The sequence below is a fragment of the Diabrotica virgifera genome, chromosome 5 (assembly GCF_917563875.1).
Source record: "Diabrotica virgifera virgifera chromosome 5, PGI_DIABVI_V3a".
Taxonomy (NCBI): Eukaryota; Metazoa; Arthropoda; class Insecta; order Coleoptera; family Chrysomelidae; genus Diabrotica; species Diabrotica virgifera.
The window spans coordinates 235,345,674-235,362,598 of NC_065447.1; the positions used below are offsets into that span (position 1 = coordinate 235,345,674).

Below are 16,925 nucleotides of genomic sequence, written 5' to 3' on the forward strand. Positions count from 1 at the left end.
TGGGTGGATGAGACAGCGTGGATAGATGAAAGTATGAATGACTGGAGTTGCTCGTAACTGCCAACTGACATTCTCTGGTTCGTTCCATCCTGGGCTGGGGACACCCCGGTCGACCTACCCGCGCACGGGTTGAGCTAGGCGGTCGCTTCACCGGCCTGTCTGGTGCGAAGCGTGCGCGGGGGGCGGCCGAGCGGCCAACCAATCCATGGAATGCACGCTAGAAGTGCCGGAGGGGAGCTATGAGTAAGGTCGACGTGTCAGATATGCTCGCTAAGAGCGGTTCCAGACCCGTCGGCTGGAGAAAGAGGAGGTGGGTTTAGTCGGTAGGCGGCTCGTGATACAGAGAGGGCGGGCCGAATCCGACACACCTGAGACACCTTCCCAGACGGTCTTAAGAAGATTCCCACCTCGAAAAAAAAAAAAAAAAAAGGATGTTTCTAAATAAGTGCGACAAACTTTAAGGGGTAATTCTGCATGAAAACATAATGACCGTTTGCTTTATAAACATATGTCCACAAATGCTTCGTTTCCGAGATATGGGATGTTTAATTTTTTCTTACAGACTGACGATTTATTTATTGCTCTAAAACCGGTTGAGATATGCAAATGAAATTTGGTAGGTTTTAAGAGGTAGTTATTGGGCATTTTTGACATACAATTAAGAATTTTATATTCACCACTGGCGTGCATACGGGATGTATCTAAAATGTTTATACCGGTATGCGCGCCAATGGTGAATATACAATTCTTAATTGTTTGTCAAAAAATGCGGAATAACTACCTCTTATAACTTACTAAATTTCATTTGCATATCTCAACAAGTTTTAGAACAATAAATAAATCGTCAGTTTGTCAGAAAAAAATCAACATCACGTATCTCGGAAAGAGAGCATTTGCGGACGTATATTTATAAAGCAAACGGTTATTATTTTTTCATGCAGAATTATCCCTTAAAGTTTGTCGCACTTATTTAGAAACATCCTGTATTGATGTTGAAATTGCTAGTTGTTAAAGTACCTAACTAATTTATTATCCAATATAAGCGGATACTTAAAAAAATATTAAAGAAAGCCTAAGGCTATAGTTGAGTTTTAATTTCAATATTTTATATACGCTAGAATATTCTACAGGGTGTTCCAAATTTTGAGGAAAAAACACACTATCATTGTTACACCCGGTATACAATGAAATTTACCTCCTTAGCAATAATATTATTACATCAATATTCTTGAAGAGTAAAACTATAATATACTAAAAAATCACTCAAATCGGACAACACGTTTAGGAAAAACGGGATATCAAAAATGTCCCTTTTTTAAGGTGGTGCGTTAATTTTGATGCTTAGTGTAGTTTAGTAGTTGATTTTTATTTTGATTTAAGTACCTACTGCCATATTACCACTACATATCAATTTATAACGTTCTCCGCGGCCTTCCGACTTCTAATCGTCACTTAGTCAGCTCTTTCCTTACCTAGATCCTCTTCTATGTTTCTTTCTCTCAACTTTTGTATATTCCTTCGCTCCAACTTTTTCTCGATCTACCTCCTTTTCCCTTTCCTTCTGGTTGTCATTTTAACATTTCCTGTGGTATTCGTTGTTCATCCATTCTTTGTATATGCCCGAACCAAATAAGTTGTTGTGTCGATAAGTCATTGGTGATTGTTTGTTTGATTCCCATTATTTCTCTAATGCGTTCGTTGGTATTACTTTCTGCTCTAGATCTTCCTAGAGCTCTTCTCAAAAAATCGATTTCCATTGCTCTCATCCTTGTTAGTGTCCTTTCTTTCAGTGGCCATACCTCACAGCTATATACAGTGATACTTTTCACTATAGTCTCATATATCCTCTTTTCGTTTTCTTTGCTGATGGATTGGTCCTATAAAATGCTGTTTAACATTGTGATGGCTTTTTTTCCTGGCGTATTTCTTTCTCTTATGGCTTTATCTAGTGTTTCATCGTTCGAAATACTTATATTTAGATATTTGTAGTAGCAGTGCTTCATTTTGGTCATGTCGTTTAATATGAGATCTTTTTATTCTCCTCCAATGAACATCTTCGGTTTTCATTTTATTCACTTCTAGACCCCATATGTCACACTCTTTGATTAATTTTCGTGTCATATAGTTTAGACCGTCATATTACAGATAACTAAAGAGTTTTAAACATGTTCAAAGACCTAAATTCTTATACAAAGCAAATATCGTATGTATATTTACAAGTTTCAATAAAAAAACATTTATGTGGCCAGGATTTTATCCTAAACGACTGGCCTAAGGCGTATTAGTCTTGATTTCACCCAAACGTGACCAGATTCTGTAGGTAGGTTTATTAAAAAATTAGATCAACAAAACACTCATCACGTAAACTTGCAAAATGCAATTTAAACTTGACATACAGAAGGGTTAGATAAAAATTAGATTTTGTGTAATAAAATTTATCTTCCACATAGATCAAAGAATAAAGGACCGTCGGTTGTTAATTTATTAAATAATTTCGCTCTTTTTGTTGTGAACTGTTGTTGTGAAAAGGTTCTGTATCGTTCGTTGACTTAGGGCTTTCAGCTTTTGCTTGGTAAGTAACCACAATATTTTAAATATCCAATAATTAGTAAAATATAATTTTTTATTATATACTAGTGATTTTACCTGCCGTCATGCGACGGAGATCCAATCAAGTGCCCACTCCACTCAATTTTTAAAAATTTTAAGATCAACCAATTTTCAAAAGAATGAAAAATTAAATTTTTAAATTAACCCTTAAGTACTAACATCTTAAATCAATGACGTAAACACTAACTAACCGTCTGACAGACGGCTTTAACCTTTTAGTGGTAATTTTTGTTTTTGTTAAATATTTTATTGCAAAAAAATATCTCGATGACTTACTGAAAGTATTGATTATCTAAAAAATACAGTAATTAATCTAGTTTTTCTGTATTTATGAAGATAAAAAACATTATAACAAGAATGGGAGGATTGTTTGTGTACCTATTTACTCCTGAAAAAAAAGTGTGATAAAAATTAAACAAATTAAAGGGTCTTAATAAAAATTTATAATCGAGTTAAACAAAATTAAACAAATTAAAGAGTCTTAATAAAAATTTATAATCGAGTTAAACAAGGAGTAAGAAAAATGAAAATAAAAAGGTTTTTAAAAAATGTTAAAACAAAAAAAACTGACAGGTAATATAATTCGTACAGTGTAGCAATGGTAGTCAGTGGCAATATTTTTATCTCAAATTGATTCCACTTTGCTTATGTCGTCTTCTACCTCATCAAACCATTTCAAAAGAGGTTCCTCAGGGTCTTTATTCCCTTATTTGATATTTTTTGACGAACTGGGGCACATTATGTGTAAGCCAAGCCGCACACCATATGAAACGAAAAACATGAAACATGAACCGAAAAACATGTTTCATGAAACTAAAATACTGCTAAACAAATCTCAAAGTCCGCCTACCAATGAAACGAGTGTGATTCATGCTCATGACACATTTTTATTTTCGGAGAGTCTCATAAATAGCCGGACGTATATTTGTTTAGCAGTGGTTTATTTCCATGAAACGTAATTTACGTTTCATGTTTCTTTGATGTGCGGCCTGCCTAATGACGAACTGGGCACAAACACTAACACCGCGTCTATTAGACGGAAATCACATTTTGAGCCTAAATATCTTTCGAATAACAACCTGCCGCAAATTGCCGAATTCAATACTATTAAAGAACAAACCAACTTGAAAAGTCATAAACGGGTGATCTTCAAAATTTTCTAGGAAGGGAAATATCCCACTTTCGACAAGCGATGCTGTTTGAGAGGCGGGGTGTTAGTAGGTACTTAAGGGTTCATAAACGTCTTGCATGTAAACCAAGTAAATACAAAGTAACATAGTAGGCTATTGATTATGCATTTTAGAAAGGAACTACAACCGTAAAGGGGTTTTATTGTTTCATATAGTCAATAGACCTCTAAATGTGAAAAAACCTTGGAGTGCTACCATTTAAAGGGGTGCGTTTTTGAGAAAAGGGTGAATTAGTACCTAGGCACAGGGCGAATTAGTTTGAGTTCTATGACTATGCACTTTTGGTTCAAACACGTCTACAGGAAAATTGTTCCAGGATAAATTTACTATCGAAATATCGCATCTTAAAGTCAAAAATATTTTTTATTACAAAAATATATTCAAAAGAAAAGCAAGAAAAAACACGAAAGATATCAATTTTGTTTTATGCCCCATAAATTTTTTTCACGGGCATAAACGTATAGGCATTGCTTCACAGAAAAAAAACTACCATACTTCCTCTATAAAATTGCGTTTAGCAGAAGTCCCTATGATTTACAGTTTCCAAAATATGATTTTTGAAATTTCGCCACTCACAGCGACTTTGGGCCATTTCCCTTGTTACTTCGAAAACATGGTTCTCTAATTTTTTTCTAAGCAGCTTTAGGTATATGCAATGTTACATTTAATAATTAATAAGAACAGACAATTATCTTTAAAATGATCTATTGCTGAAGGCTGTATGACTATTTTTGAACAAGATATGGTTTTTCAAACTTTTATACTTTTAATAATTTTTGATATATTTTACGATTATTTTAAAATTTCTGATTATAACTTTTTTATTGTATATTGAGGGTATATACATTGTGCAAAAAAATAAAGTTTATTTTCTTTATTTTAAAATGGTGTATTATAAAAAATTTTAAGACTATTTATAAATAAGATATGCTTTTTCAAAATGTGACATATACACATGCAATAGTTCCCACTAGGTTGGAACCATATGGAAAACTTTTTTATTATTAACTTTGTGAAAAAAATTATTCTTTATAAAATGCTCTGCATAGTCTAAAACCTAAGATGCAATCATCAGATGTAAAATTTTATTAATAGTGTACGTGGTATGTTAAAAAATATGAATTTCGCTCAAGAGTAAAGTACCTTTATATCTCACAATATAGAAAAGTGTTATTAAGAAAAGTTTTTTGGAATTAAAAATTATGTAATAATATGTAATTATATTCTTCTAATTAAAAAAATTCTAATTTTTCTCAAATTACGAATACCCTTGAATATCCTACGGATATCTTGTTTAAAAATAGTCCTATATTTTTTTTGCAATACACCATTTTAAAGTAAAGAAAGTAAGCTTTTTTTATTCTACAATGTATATACCTAAAAAACAAGAAAAAAAGTCATAATGAGAAAGTTAGAAAATAATCACAAAAAATATCAAAGATCATTAAAAGTATAAAACCTTGAAAAAGCATAACTTGCTTAAAAATAGTCGTACAAGATTGTACAGTAGACCATTTTAAAGGTAATTGACTTCTCTTTGTTCTAAATGTACCATTGCGTATACCTAGAAATGCGTAGAAAAAAGTTACAGAACAATGTTTGCGAAATAATGGGGAAAATGGCTCAAAAATGTTGTGATGTTGAAAAATCCTATTTCGGAATTATAAATCCTAGAGACTTCTACCAAACGTCATTTTGGAGAAAAATGATGAAAGTTATTTAGTCGCTGAAGCAATACCTATGCCTATATCCCTGTGGAAAAAAGTGATGGGGCAAAAAACAAAATTGCTTTCTTGCGTGCTTTTTCCTTGCTTTTCTTTTGAATATATTTTTGTAAAAAAAATATTTTTTACTTTAAGATGGTAAATTTAACCTGGAACAATTTTGCTTTAGACGTCTTTATACCAAAAGTGCATACAACTCACCCTGTGCCTAGGGACTAACTCACCCCTTTCTCAAAAACGCACGGGGGGGGGGGTCAGGATTGAAGAAAGAAAGATGTCCTCTAATTATATGGCCGAAGTATTCCGTTTTTCTCCTCTTTATTACGTTTATGTGCAAATGTTCTAAGTTCATCATTTTAAAAATATCTTCATTGGAAGAGTGAGAAACCCAGATTCTAATGATTCTAAATGATTCTAATATGTTTAGCATTGTGGTTTTTAACGTCTATGTCTCACAATTATACAGGGTGTCCCGAAAAGATTGGTCAAAAATTATACCACACATTCTCGGTCAAAAATAGTTCGATTGAACCTAGCTTACATTAGTACAAATGTGCTCATAAAAAAAGTTACAGCCCTTTGAAGTTACAAAATGAAAATCGATTTTTTGTCATATATCGAAAACTCTTAGAGATTTTTTATTAAAAATGGACATGTATCATTATTATGGCAGAAACATCTTAAAACAAAATTATAGTGAAGTTTGTCCACCCCATAAATATTTTATGGGGGTTTTGTTCCCTTAAACACCCCCAAACTTTTGTGTACGTTCCAATTAATTCATTTTGGGTGCACTATTATATACAACAAGGTACTTAAACGGTTTACATGTTCTTCCTCCTCTCCATTACGAGCAAACCTTGATTTATATTAATCTATCCAAGAAATGTATAAATGTAATTGGACAAGTGGACCCCGTATAGGGATCAAAACAAAATGAATGATAGTGATCAATAATCTATGAATTTCTTACTACTTATATATTCATAGTTGCATCATCGCGAGCTCCATATAAATGGTTCTCATTGTCGCAATGCCAACTAACGGCAAGAAAATAGAAAATCTTTTTACTGAGTTGTGACTGCATAATCTTCACTGATGATGCATAAGGATGCTGAAATAGTTACTATATGGAGATGGTAGTCCAACTCTGAATCGAATATAAACAAAACCTGCCTTGAACCCTTTTTTATCTTTTTCATTTTTACTCAATTTGTGAGTATTTAGAAACTGTCTTTCGGTCCTTTTCCTAGACGAAGAGAAGGTAAATGCGTGGCCTAAGTGTCCTCTATTTGCTTTCTCCTATTTCGTCGTCTCTATGTGATTATATATTGTAAAATCCGGAGATATGGGATGCAGCCAGAAAGCAGCTTATTAACGAAAAGTCTTGGATTTAAAATATTGTTTATTATATTTTTATTTCAATTATTCTAATTGTTTAAAAAGTAGTAAACTTTGTATCTAGGGCTTTTCGTTTTCCTCGTAATACGAGAGATGTCGCTGTATTGCGTCTCAAAAGGCGGGTTCATCGCATCGCGATGGTTTGCTTTAAAAGAGGCAGAATGTTTGTATTCCCTTCAGAGTTGTGACTGCATAATCTTCACTGATGATGCATAAGGATGCTGAAATAGTTACTATATGGAGATGGTAGTCCAACTCTGAATCGAATATAAACAAAACCTGCCTTGAACCCTTTTTTATCTTTTTCATTTTTACTCAATTTGTGAGTATTTAGAAACTGTCTTTCGGTCCTTTTCCTAGACGAAGAGGAGGTAAATGCGTGGCCTAAGTGTCCTCTATTTGCTTTCTCCTATTTCGTCGTCTCTATGTGATTATATATTGTAAAATCCGGAGATATGGGATGCAGCCAGAAAGCAGTTTATTAACGAAAAGTCTTGGATTTAAAATATTGTTTATTATATTTTTATTTCAATTATTCTAATTGTTTAAAAAGTAGTAAACTTTGTATCTAGGGCTTTTCGTTTTCCTCGTAAGAAAATCTTTTGTTTTTCCCAGCCTAGCACTAAAAGAGTAAATATTCATTAGTAAGCGTTTGTGGCCGTTGCGGAAATATGCATGTTGACGGAATAAATAAAAAAAATGGACTGATTCTGTATGAAGAGCGATTCAATTTTTCAGTGTTGTTTTTTCCGGGACGGGCTCGTAAAAAATACGGATTGTCGTATAATGAAATTCAGTTTATTAGTTATTTTCCCGACATATTTTTGAGAGGCCTTAAATGACCAACCTTGAAGGAAGTCGCAGCCGAAATAAATTCTGCTCCTGTGAGAAATAATACTTCTGCTGTGGAACCACACCATTGTCTAGAATATTACAGGGTCACGAAAGTTTCTTTCGACCAATACATCTCTTTCCGTCCACTTTTCCTTGTAGTTTAAAACGAAGTAGCTAGTAGTCAGGTCCTGTAATAATGTGGCCGAAGTATTCTGTTTTTCTCTTCTTTTCGATGCTTCTGAGCTTCTTCTTCTCTTAAAGTGTCCTCGTCTCAATCAAGGTTGGCTACTACAATTCCAATTTTTTTATCTGTCTTCAGCTGTTCTCAATAGCTGTTCAAAATTTAGCCCTGCCCATTGTCAGATGTTTCTGAGTCACGATAGTATTTTCCTACCTAGTCCTCTCTTTCCCTCGATCTTTCTTTTCACTATTAGTTGATCATATTGGAACTTATTATTTCCCAGTATGTGGCCAAGATACGTTTTTCTAACTTTCACTGCGTTCAAAAGTTGTCTTTCCTTGCCTATTCTATACAGCACTTGTTCGTTCTTCTTAGAGCAGAATGGAGCGATCAACGATAGGGGCCACTCTGCGAGACAGGATTAGAAACGAAGATCTACGAGCTAAGACCAAAGTCATAGACGTCATTGAAAGAAGCTGTAACTTAAAGTTTAAATGGGCTGGACACGTTGCCGGAAGACGAACTCGCAAACTAGTTGACTGGAGACCAAGAGCCGATACACGTAGCAGAGGAAGGTCGCCAACACGATGGCAAGACGACTTACGAAAGACAACAAAAAACTGGATGCAGAAAGCACAAGATAGAACACTTTGGGGACAAACAGGGGAGGCATATATCCAGCAGTGGATTGAGAGAGGCTGATGATGACTTGTTCGTTTGAGATATGCAATGTTCATGTATTTTGAAATTTTGTCCGCTAAATCTACATTTCAAAGGACTCAATTTATTTACGGTTGATGTTTTAAGGATCCATGTCTCAACTGCATAGAGAAGAGCCGACCAGCCGACATTTTGAAAAACGTAGTCGAATTTCGAGGTGTATTCGATAATCACAAAGCAGTTTTTAATTTTTTCGAAAGATTTTCTGACCTGTTCTATTTTCGATCTTATTTCTAGATCAGGATTTAGGCTGCTATCGATCCAACATCCCAGATACTTAAATATATTTACCTGTTCTAAAATGTTCCCATTTATTGTGTAAGATTCAGGTACGTTTGGGTTTTTTCGGATTGACGCCACTGCTTCTGAGCAGATGATCTGAATTCATCATTTGAAGAACATCTTCATTGGGAGTGTGCGAAACCCATGATGTCTTTAGGATTCGTCAATCGCACCACAATTCGAATGCTTCTAATTTTTTTAACATTGTGATTTTTAACGTAAATGTCTCATAACTAGGGAGCGGATTTATATGCGATAAATTTTTATGAAATATGCGCATATATATGCAGTAAAAAATTACGAAATATGCGCAAGATATGCACAAAAATTCAAAAAATGCGCATTTCGAGAAACCACATATTTTCTGTTCTATTCTATTCTAGGGGGTTCTTTTATAGGGGCAGTGGAGTTCTTATTTATTATCTTTCAAATAAAATCATTATTTTTTATAAATATATGCAATTTATTCACATTTTTTACAAAAACTGGTACCAATAGTTACCTATTTAAAATAAAATAACAATGTCATTATATATATCTTCGATTATAATTCACTACAATGTGTTTTTCCAAGTTTTTTTCGAGGAAACATTTTCTTTGATCAAATAAAATATGTTTATAACTTGAAAAACTCCTTTCAACATCAACAGAAATAATTGGGGCGTATTTAAAATAGTATCTCTAGTACCTCTACCAAAGGTAGAGGTACTAGAAAACACCTGTTAAATATAAGACAGATAATCGAAAAATCTAGGGAATTCAATATTACACTGTACATATGCTTTTTAGATTATCGTAAGGCGTTCGACAGGGTCAAGTGGAGACACTTATGGCAAATTCTAAAAGAAGTGGGCGTACCCCAACACCTTATTTCGCTTATAACTGAACGAACACACTACTGGATCAGTTAAAGTGTTTGACACATTTTCAAACGAATTTCATCCAGAACGGGGTGTCAGACAGGGATGTATACTCTCTCCACAATTATTCAACATATATGGAGAGCATATTATGAGAAGAGCACTTGAAGGATGGGAAAAAGGCATCTCAATTAATGGTCATAAAATAAACAACCTACGTTTCGCAGATGACACAGCCCTTCTTGCAAATAGTCAAGCAGAGCTGATTGATCTAATACGACTGGTTGAAAACGAAAGTCAAATATTTGGTCTGCAATTAAACATAATAAAGACAAAGATCATGATAGTGGATAGACTACATAACAATCATCCACATATAACCACAATTCATCGGTTTGAGGTTGTGAGCTATACTTATATCTGGGATCATTAATCACAAACACAGGGTCACTACAGGAAGAAATAAAACGTAGATGTGATCTAGCAAAAGTCGCCACAGCAAAAATGACCACAATATGGAAGGACTGTCAAATTTCAAGAGCGTTAAAGATGAGGTTGATTAACTGCTTAATATTCCCAATACTGACTTACGGATGTGAATCTTGGACCCTGAGAAATTCGGAAAGAAGACAGATAGACGCAACTGAAATGTTCTGTTAGAGACGAATGCTACGAATTCCTTGGACCGACCATAGAACAAATAATTCGATTTTAAGAGAGCTAAAAGTTAGCCAACGGCTCTCCAGTAAAGTCCATCTCCAACAATTAAAATACTTTGTACATGTTATGAGAGCCAACAGAGAAAACATGGAAAGACTCATTATACAAGGAAAGGTGGAAGGCCGAAGATCACGAGGAAGATCCCCAACAAGATGGTTTGATCAGATTACAGGAATATGTAAAAGACTTGTGCATGAGTTAAAAGAAATGACCAGAGACAGAGATCTTTGGAGACAGACAATACACGACATCACGTCGACCACTACACTCCCTCCGGGGAGTGAGGATTGAAGAGAGAGATTTAAAATAACTTGTTAAAGCCGAAAATTCTGCACCAAAATCAATTTCAAAATTTCCATTAAAAATTTCGCATATGTCCATAAAGTTTTAAAGCCAGTTAAAGACGGGATCTGATCTAAAGCATGAATATGTCAATTTCCGTTAGAAAATCGTAAAACTACGGTTAAAGGTGTAAATTCTCTTAACAATAGGGGATTTAAAATAATCACCAGAATTATAGGCACCTACTAAATTGGGATGCAAATTGTACTAAATATATTAAAAGTAAATAAAATTCGGATTTCCCGGTAAACCATCCTTCATCATTTTACTTGTTCTCGAATTGATAGAACAGCCTGTGCGGGGAAATATTTTGTGTGGAATTAAAAATTTAAATTTTTTTGGACGTAAATGTTTTTAAATAGGCACAAAATATGCATGTTTCTTTAAAAATATGCAAAATTTAGTAAAGTTCTCAAATATGCGAAATATGCATGCAATATGCATTTAGCATAAAATCCGCTCCCTACTCATAACCATATAATAGGATAAATTACACAAGACATTTCAGAACCTTCTTCCGAATATGCATCGATAGGTTTCTGTTACATAAAACTGGTTTACAGGTCGTGACAAAAAACCTTACCGGTATTTCGAGATCTTGGTTATTATCTCTTCATCAAAATCGCAATTAACATTTAAACAGTTGACAAGGTATTTAAAATGGTTTACACGTTATATATCCTCTCCATTAAGAGAAAACAGACCTTGATCTATATTAACATTTCCAACTACCATCTACTTTGTCTTTGAAATGTTGATTTTAAGGCCTTTACGATAACTTGCTTCACCGACTAGATTAACTAATGTCTAGGATTCTTGTAAATTTTCTGGAAGAATTATAGCCAGGGAGGTAGTGTCAAATTTGACCGGAGCATTTTAGCATGGCTGGTTTCTTATTATTTAGGTAGGTGCTCCAAAGCTTATTAACAAATGATGTGTCAGCTGGCCCAAAACCGGGGATTTTAGTCAAGAAAAGGTAAACATGAAAGTTGATGGACCAACTCTACAGCTTAAATGTCGAATATTTATATACATTACTCAGAACATTTAATGGACTTGCTTACTTGGCGCCTACCTTTCACTCAGGAGATCGGGGTTCAAATCCTGGCGCGGAAAATTCTTTTTGTTTTTTAAATTGACATTTTATTTTGAAAAATATTTATTTTTATAATACCACGTTTTTATTATTTATACGAGACAATATAAAAAATGTGTATGTCTTTTATAGAATTATGCATAGAACTTATGAAATAGCATAATATATACATTTGATCATAAATATTATGATTCACCTTAATAAGCAAAATTACTGTACATGAACCCCTGAAGCTTCCTGAGTTAGTACGACCAATCTAAGTGAAAACGGGGGTTGGCCTCCCCACCCCACCCCCTCCTGACATTTTTTATCTTTTTAGACAAACTGTTTTTTGTATATTATATTTTATATATATTATAGAGAATAGGGAAATATTTAGATTGCTATTAAAACATGGGGGTTGGTGATAGAAAAGTGAAAATTTAGGGTTGTATCTTTCGGTTCTACAACATATAAAATTAAGAAAAAACAGTTTGTCCAAAAAAATAACAAATAATATCTCCCTTTTCACTTAGATTGTTGGTCTTACCAACTCAGGAACCTTCAGGGGTTCATGTACAACACATTTGCTTATTAAGATCAATCATAATATGACCAAAAATGCATAATTTGCGATTCTATAAAAGACATACAGATTTTTTTATATTGTCTCGTATAAATAATAAAAACGTGGTATTAGAAAAATAAATATTTTTCAAAATAAAATGTCATTTTAAAAAACAAAAAGAATTTTCCGCGGCAGGATTTGAACCCCGATCTCCTGAGTGAAAGGTAGGCGCCAAGTAAGCAAGTCCATTAAATGTTCTGAGTAAGGTATATAATTATTTGACATTTAAGCTGTAGCGTTGGTCCATCAACTTTTATGTTTTACCTTTATTTGACTAAAATCCCCGGTTTTGGGCCAGCTGACACATCATTTGTTAATAAGCTTTGGAGCACCTACCTAAATAATAAGAAACCAGCCATGCTAAAATGCTCCGGTCAAATTTGACACTACCTCCCTGGCTATTAGTGTATCGTCAGATACGAGACAGATATAACTTTATTTGATTAATAATGGAAAGAAAAATAGAAAAATAGAAGGAAAATGTGGTCCTGGCAGACGACAAATAACCTGGGTGTGTAACATCAAGAATTGGGTAGGACTAGACCTGCATACGCTAATGAGAAAAGCACAGGATAGGGAGGAATTTATAGAAATTAGAGACGGCAGGTATATAAGAATATTTCTTATTTGTTAAGTTTCGTCGTCTTTACCTTACTCTGAAGTAAAACTCCAATGGATAATTGCGATTATGATTGGTATGCCCAAACTGGAAATTTATGTAGAAATGTAATTAGAAAAATTGACCCCGTGTAGGGATAAAAACAAAATGAATGATAGTGATCAATGTAATCTATGAATTTTGTAGGAGTTATACAGGGTGTCCCGAAAAGATTGGTCATAAATTATACCACACATTCTGGGATCAAAAATAGTTCGATTGAACCTAACTTACCTTTGTACAAATGTGCTCATAAAAAAAGTTACAGCCCTTTGAAGTTACAAAATCAAAATAGATTTTTTTCAATATATCGAAAACTATTAGAGATTTTTTATTGACAATGGACATGTATCATTCATATGGTAGGAACATCATAAAACAAAATTATAGTGAAGTTTGTCCACCCCATAAAAATTTTATGGGGGTTTTGTTCCCTTAAACCCCCCCAAACTTTTGTGTACGTTCCAATTAATTCATTATTGTGGTACCGTTAGTTAAACACAACGTTTCTTAAACTTTCTTGCCTCCTACTATTTTTTCGATAAGCCAGTTTTTATCGAGATGCGGCTTCTTTTTTAATATATTTACATAAAAATTTTATGGGGATTTTGTTCCTTTAAACCCCCCAAATGTTTGTGTGCGTTCCAATTAAACTATTATTGTGGTACCATTAGTTAAACACAGTGTTTTTAAAACTTTTTTGCCTCTTAGTCTTTTTTTGACAACTCACCTTTTATCGAGATGTGGCTTCTTTTTCAAAATATGCCTAAAAATGTAAATTATAAATAAATTTTCAGATTATTAACAGGTCTCCATAATCGTACTTAACCATATACAAATATGTGGTGGATTCGACAAATATTCAAAATATGTCGATAAGCACTGGCTTATCGAAAAAGTGCTAAGAGACAAAAAAGTTTTAAAAATATTGTGTTTAACTAATGGTGCCACAATAATAATTTAATTGGAACGTACACAAAAGTTTGGGGGGTTTAAAGGAACAAAACCCCCATAAAATTTTTATGGGGTGCACAAATTTCACTTAAATTTTTTTTAAAGATGTTACTGCCATAAGAATGCCACATGTTTATTTTCAATAAAAAATCTCTAAGAGTTTTCGATATATGAAAAAAAATCGATCTTCATTTTGTAACTTCAAAGGGCTGTAACTTTTTTTGTGTGCACTATTGTATATAGGTAAGTGAGGTTCAATCAACCTATTTTTGACCCCAGAATCTGTGGTATAATTTATGACCAATCTTTTCGGGACACCCTGTATATTCATAATTGCAACATCGCGAGCTCCATAATAATGATTCTCGTTGTTGCAATGCCAACTACCAGCAAGAAAATAGAAAATCTTTTGTTTTTCCCAGCCTAGCACTAAAAAGAGCAAATATTCATTAGTAAGCGTTTGTGGCCGTTGCGGAAATATGCATGTTGACGGAATAAATCAAAAAATGGACTGATTCTGTATGAAGAGCGATTCAATTTTTTCAGTGTTGTTTTTTCCGGGACAGGCTCGTAAAAAATACGGATTGTCGTATAATGAAATTCAGTTTATTAGTTATTTTTCCGACATATTTTTGAGAGGCCTTATTCGAGTGTTGTACGATGAGGCAGTTTGAAATGTTGCCGGTTCGATTCGGGATTATTATGAGTTATAGGGGCGCGTTTTTATTTGATTGTAAATTTGGAATCGTCAAAATAGCTGCATTATTGGAGTTTTATCGTGTATATTAAAAGGTGCACATTTCGAACGGCCGTTTTATTTGAGCGATTTCGTATGCCCTCTCGGTTATGTGAATAATCGCTATTATATGGTCACATTGTCGCTGTGCATTTAAAATGTCTGTATTGGACAGTTATTTATAACATTTTCAATTTATTAAGTTTTTCAGAATAAAATTTCATTTACTGCAAAATACTTTCTTGATTTTTCACTTTTTGGTCAAATACCGGATCATCGTTGTCCATGGAAAATCTTTGTTCTTCTTCGGTACAAAATCGAGAATCGTGAAAACTAGATGAATAAGCCAACGCATATCAATAAAAAATTCGAAGTGTCACTTGCACAAAACAAATTACTACACTCAACAGGACTTGGGAAGAAACTGAAGTATAAACTGAATTCACGAAAACAAACAATTCTTACAAATGTATTCGCAGATTCGATTGATAGGCTATTGATTATGTTCAAAATAAGAGAGCTAAAAGGAACTACAACGTTAACTGGATTTTATTGTCTCATATGGACCTCTAAATTAAAAAAAAAACGCAAAGTGCCACAATTTAAATAGGTGCGTTTTTGAGAAAGGGACGAATTAGTCCCTAGGCGCAGGGTGAATTAGGGTGAGTTCTATGCACTTTTGGTACAAACACGTTTACAGGAAAATTGTTCCAGGTTAAACTTTACTATCCAAATTTCACATTTTAGAGTCAAAAATATTTTTTTTTACAAAAATATATTTAAAAGAACAACAAAAAAAACACGAAAAAAAGCAATTTTGTTTTTTGCCCCATAACTTTTTGTCTCAGTGATATAGGTATAGGTATTGCTTCAGCAAAAAATAACTTCAGTACTTTCTCTTTAAAATGACGTTTGGTAGAAGTCACTAGGATTTATATTTTCCGAAATAGGATTTTTCAAATTTCGCCGCTCACAGCATTTTTAGGGCCATTTTACCCATTATTTCGCAAACATTGTCCTGTATAATATGTAATGGTAAATTTAGTAGAAATATAAGTCAATTGACTTTAAAATGGTTTGTTGTATAAGGTTGTGCGATTATTTTTAAGCAAGTTATGCTTTTTTAAGACTTTATACTTTTAATGATTTTTGATATTTTTTATGATTATTGTTTAAATTTCTTATTATGACTTTTTTCTTGTACATTTAGGTATATAGATTGTGCAATAAAAAAAGCTTATTTTCTTTACTTTAAAATGGTGTATTGCAAAAAATTTTAGGACTACTTTTAAACAAGATATCCGTAGAATATCCAAGGGTATCCGTAACTTGAGAAAAATTTTAAAATTTTAAATTTTTTTCAATTAGACGAACATAGTTGCATATTATAACATAATTTTTAATTCCAAATAACTTTTCTTAATAACACTTTTCGATATTGTGAAATATAAAAGTACTTCACCCTTGAGCAAAATTCATATTTTTAAATATAGGTACCTCGTACACTATTGATACAATTTTATATCTGATTATTGTATCTCAGGCTTTAGATTGTGCAGAGCATTTTATAAAGGATATTTTTTTCACAAAGTTAATAATAAAAAAGTTTCCATATGGTTCCAGCTTAGTGGAACCTGTGGCATGTGTATATTTCACATTTTGAAAACGCATATCTTGTTTAAAAATAGTCCCAGAATTTTTTACAATACACCATTTTAAAGTAAACAAAATAGGCTTTCTTTTTTTATTGAACAATGTATATACCTAAATATACAATAAAAAAGTTATAATGGGAAACTTAAAAATAATCGAAAAATATATCAAAAATCAATAAAAGTATACAATTTTCAAAAACCATATCTTGCTTAAAAATAGTCACACAGCCTTCTACAATAGACCATTTTAAAGATAATTGAGTTTCCTTCCTAAACAATGTACCATTGCATACATCTAAAGCTGCGTAGAAAAAAGTTACAGAACAATGTTTGCGAAGTAACAAGGAAAATGGGT

The 16,925-nt window shown here is 33.1% G+C and overlaps 1 protein-coding gene across 2 annotated transcripts in view; it reads left to right on the plus strand.

Moving 5' to 3' along the window:
- The first annotated feature begins 2,353 nt into the window (after positions 1–2,353).
- Positions 2,354–16,925, plus strand: part of LOC114331757 (ceramide synthase 5-like) — a 187,255-nt gene continuing 172,683 nt past the window's right edge. For both annotated transcript variants that reach the window (XM_050650882.1, XM_050650884.1), the window contains exon 1: positions 2,354–2,572. The gene's annotated coding sequence lies outside the window, so the exon portion shown is untranslated. The remainder of the gene's footprint in view (positions 2,573–16,925) is intronic.